Source organism: Lagenorhynchus albirostris, chromosome 18 (assembly GCF_949774975.1).
Source record: "Lagenorhynchus albirostris chromosome 18, mLagAlb1.1, whole genome shotgun sequence".
Taxonomy (NCBI): domain Eukaryota; kingdom Metazoa; phylum Chordata; class Mammalia; order Artiodactyla; family Delphinidae; genus Lagenorhynchus; species Lagenorhynchus albirostris.
The window spans coordinates 7,244,511-7,249,110 of NC_083112.1; the positions used below are offsets into that span (position 1 = coordinate 7,244,511).

The 4,600-nt window shown below is 49.7% G+C and overlaps 1 long non-coding RNA gene across 1 annotated transcript; it reads left to right on the top strand.

The window, feature by feature from the left end:
* Positions 1 to 596: 596 nt before the first annotated feature.
* Positions 597 to 3,315, top strand: LOC132508913 (uncharacterized). Its single transcript, XR_009536817.1, has 3 exons — positions 597 to 697; positions 969 to 1,088; positions 3,209 to 3,315. It is a non-coding gene; the product is annotated as an uncharacterized LOC132508913 (long non-coding RNA).
* Positions 3,316 to 4,600: the final 1,285 nt, after the last annotated feature.

A 4,600-nucleotide genomic window follows, 5' to 3' on the forward strand; every position in this document is an offset into this window, starting at 1 on the left:
CTCTAAAACAAAAAGTACTGCCGCTCATTAATCCGTGCTGAACTTCAAGGGCAGAATCGTCGTGAAAGTGAGCAGACAAGCGGAGGGTGCTGCCACCCGCCCCTGTGTGAATGCCGCGCTGACGGGCGCTGACGGGCCGGGCCCGAGGGCGGCCCGGGCGCTGGAGCTGCCAGCAAACTTCCCCGTCTGAATTCCAGATCGAGAGCCTGGGAACCACACTCTGCCCAGACGTGTGTGCGACGCCGAAACCAGGGAGCCGCCCGCAGCCCTGGGGGCCGGGGGAGGGGAGAAAAGGGGAAAGGGATGGGGTGGGAGGAGGCGGAGGAAGGAGGAGGTGGGAGGTGAGAGAAGGCGGGGGAAGGGAAGAGTGGGGGGAAGTTGGAGACAGGGAGGTAGGAGGAGTGGGGGAGGGGCGGGGTGGGGCAAGGAGGAGGTGGGAGAAGGAATTGGGGGGTGGGTGGGAGGGAGAGAGGGGAGGAGGGGACGGGAGGAGGAGAAGGTGGGGGGATGGGGAGGGGCGGGGCAGAGGGGGAAGGGAGGTAGGAGGGTGGGGGAGGGGAGGGGAGGGCGGAGGAAGGAGGAAGTGCGGGGTAAGAGGAGGGGGAGGGCGCGGAGCCCTGCCGGCGGCCGGAGGACCGGCGGGCGCTGACTGCGACCACCAATCTCGGGCAGCGGACGCGCTGCTTTGGAAGATGAGGTCAGCACCGCGGAGCTTTCCTGAAACACACCCCCCCACCCCCCTAAAAAAGAAAAAAACAAGCGCAGCCCGCCCCGCCCTGGCCTGGGCAGCAGCGGCGGCGGGGGCAGCAGCACGCCGGCCGGTGGGCGCGGGGCGCGGGGCGCGAGGGGCGCTCCCCGTGGCCGCGGCCGCTCAGTCCGGGATCTGGGCTCCGTCAGACTTCCGGGAGAGAGGAGGTTTTTCTTCTCCAAAATCCACCAGACTCCTTTGATGCGCTTTTGTTTTACAGTGGAAAACTACAATTAAAAAAACATAGCCATGAAAATAAGTGAGATTAAAACCTGCCGGCTTCACTTCCTGGAGGCTTTTTGTTGGGTCTTGAAACTAGGAGTCTTTGCGGGTCATCCTTGTAAGTGCCTTTTTAATCCGTTCACACTGATGCTTGTGCGTCTATACTGCGTATAACATCCATTATTAGACGGGTGACGCTGTGACATTGTGTTCAGTTGATTTGATGATTTCTGCTTTGGTCGGTTGACGTTGCCTCACTTGATAACACGACATAAATGCATACACGTTGCAAAAAGAAACCCTGTCTTAAAATAGAGATGAAAATATTCCCTAAGGCGCTGCCAATACCAAAAGAGTGAAGTGTTATTTAGACCGTGGAAGTGTTAGAAACAACAATAATTCATTGGCTGGTTCATAGTCCTATGTAACTTAACATTTTAAATCATTAAATAATAGGGGTAAAACCCCTATTAGTTGTTCTAAACTTCCTGTTTCCGAACGTGTATCATTACATCATATGAAGCGAATCGCATTATCAGCTCGGTAAGTGAGAGAGAATTTCTGCTCTGAAACAGAGCAGTTTTAATGCTTAAGTACCAAGAAGTTCTTCTTAGGAAATCTCCAAATGCAGTCAATTAATATTAAACAGATGCAGGGACTTCCCTGGTGGTCCAGTAAAGACTACCCGCTCCCAATGCAGGGGGCCAGGGTTCGATCCCTGGTCAGGGAACTAAATCCCGCGTGCCGCAACTAAGACCCGGCACAGCCAAATAAATAAATATTAAAAAATAAAATTAAATTTAAAAAAATAAAGCAGACGCAGTAGGGGGTGCATACTAAAACTGAAGGCTTTTCACCCCGGAGAATTTACTCCATTTTCCTTTAAAATGAGCCAGCGAATCATTAATTTTAAATTGGCCAATGCCAATGGAAGATCACGCCAAAACCAGAATGAGGCATCCCAACAGTGGTAAGTAAATAGAAAGGCCCAATTCAGTTTACAAAAATTTGGCCTTCAGGCTGTGTCTCATACACCTGCACGCAGTCAAAGACGATGTGATGCACATTTTATCACATTAAACCAGCAGCAGTGATAGGGTGTACCTTCATGTAAACAGGATGCACAGACGCACGTTTCACGGAACTATTAATATCCCAGTTACTCCATGTAGCTTAAGTCTCTGGGAGGGAGCTCCAGACCAGAGGTTGTAGACTGGCGCTGCATGGGCCCGTCCTTGTTTTCCAGACCTGTTTGTTTGCCCTTTGAAGTGTGTTTTAAACTTTTGAATTCGTTATCTATATTTAAAAATCAGGCGACTTCCCTGGTGGTGCAGTGGTTAAGAATTTGCCTGCCAATGCAGGAGACACGGGTTCGAGCCCTGGGCCGGGAAGATCCCACATGCCGCAGAGCAACTAAGCCCACGAGCCACAACTACTGACCCTCGCGTCGCAACTACTGAAGCCCGGGCACCTAGAGCCTGTGCTCCGCAACCAGAGAAGCTACCACAGTGAGAAGCCCATGCACCGCAACGAAGAGTAGCCCCTGCTCACAGCAACTACAGAAAGCCCATGCTCAGCAATTAAGACCCAACGCAGCCAAAAATAAACAAATAAATTTTTAAAAATAAATAAAATGAAAAATAAAAATCAGGATATTTCACAGGGAAAGCTCGACTTTTGGCTTCTCTTCTTTGGCTGCATTGGGTCTTTGTTGCTGCTCACGGGCTTTCTCTAGTTGCGGCGAGCGGGGCCTACTCTTCATTGCGGTGCGCCCGCTTCTCATTGCGATGGCTTTTCTCGTTGCAGAGCATGGGCTCTAGGCACACGGGCTTCAGTAGTTCTGGTTTCTGGGCTCTAGAGCACAGGCTCAGTAGTTGTGGCGCATGGGCTTAGTTGCTCCGCGGCATGTGGGATCTTCCCGGACCAGGGATCGAACATGGTCTCCTGCACTGGCAGGCGGATTCTTAACCACTGCACCACCAGGCAAGTCCCTTGGGCTCTCTTTGAAATCTGAGAAGACTTGGAGCAGAGCGGCAGTGTCAGTTGTAACGGTCTACACCTCCCCTGTTGTCCTCTTAAGGTATTTGTCTGTCCTATGCGCAAGTTTTCTGCCCCAGACAAATCACGTCATCTGGTGTTTGGCCTTTTTATAAGGATTATTAAAGTCACAGGTGGTTTAGACACTCTCTGTCTAGACCTAATGCATGTATAATTAAAACCTCAAATCTTGATTTCCAGAAATTCACCTTGACAGATTCAACCAATGAGAAACTGAGTCTGCGTACATTCCCTAAAGACAGGCGCTATGGAATGTCCGGATTCCCTCCATTCTGCATTTGCCCAAGATGCAGCAAGACATAGGGGTGCCTGTGGTCTCAGGAATTAAGCAGACCTGGTTTGGATTCCCACTAGGTACTTGCTGTGCAGTGTTAGGCAAGTTATTTACTATCCTTGAGCTTGTTTCCTTAAAAATAGATATAATAAAACTACCCCTTTGAATTATTGAATATTAAGTAGTTATATGTGAAAAGCATGTTAAACAGTCCCTGGTCCTTAGGAACCACCCAAAATATTAATTTCTCATGCCCTTGGGATTTCAGTTACTAATGCGGATATTTGAGAGAGAATTCTTACTAGATCTTTTTTCTTGTCTGCGAAATCCTACTTTAGTAGAATCCAAACTTTGGTGTGTGTAAGAGACTTACCTGGATACTTGATTACTGTGCTAGTTTCTGGGTCCCTCTTCTAAGGTATAGGAAGTCTCAAGTAGGGCCCTGGGGTTTGACATTTTAACATTTAATTCTGGGGCACGAGTCCTCAGCCCTCACTCTGACAGTCCCCGTTCCAGACTTGGCCCTGGTTATTCAAGGGAGTGAGGCAGAGACAGAGGAAGGCCTGCGCCGAGTCCCAGGCTGGTCCTGGCAGCTTGCTGATCCCGAGGCTGGATTGGATGCCTCCCTGGATCCCCATGGCCAGTTCCTGGATCCACAGGCATTTACTGAGCACCTGCTGGAAAGTGCCCTGAGCGGGTGCCAGGCACGCAAAGTCAGGCCTGGCATTTGGGTCCCAGTTTCTGCCTTTCCTACCGTCCAGCATTTAATACCGTCCCAAATGGCTGTATTCCCAAAGACACTCCTTGATCTCATCAGCGCCTCTCTCCCCCCACCTGGAACCATGCTTTCCCAAGTCACACTGCAGCGACTTCTGCATTACACAAGGACACTTAGCATAGCACTGCTTAGGTGCTCATTAGATATATGTGGAATTTAATTTCCTTGGACAAATATGTCTTCTGAAACTTAGTTTATGTTCATTCACTCATCAAATATTTATAAGCCAGGAACTGTTCCAGAAGCTGGGGATAACTGTCATGAACAAAATGTAAAAATCTCTGCCCACGTGGAACTTCTATTCCAGTTGGGGAAGAAAGGCCATATCAACAACCTGCTTTGAATTCTTGTATATTGGGTTGTTATCTCTACCCGGACATTTGCTGCAATCTTGTTTGCTCTGACTGCTACCTCAGTTACCTGCCAAATGGCCTTCTTTCCCAACCCTGGTCTACACAACCCTTACTCAGCGGCGATTCTATCTGAGGCCAAAGAGCAAACCAGTTATCTTATTGCATCT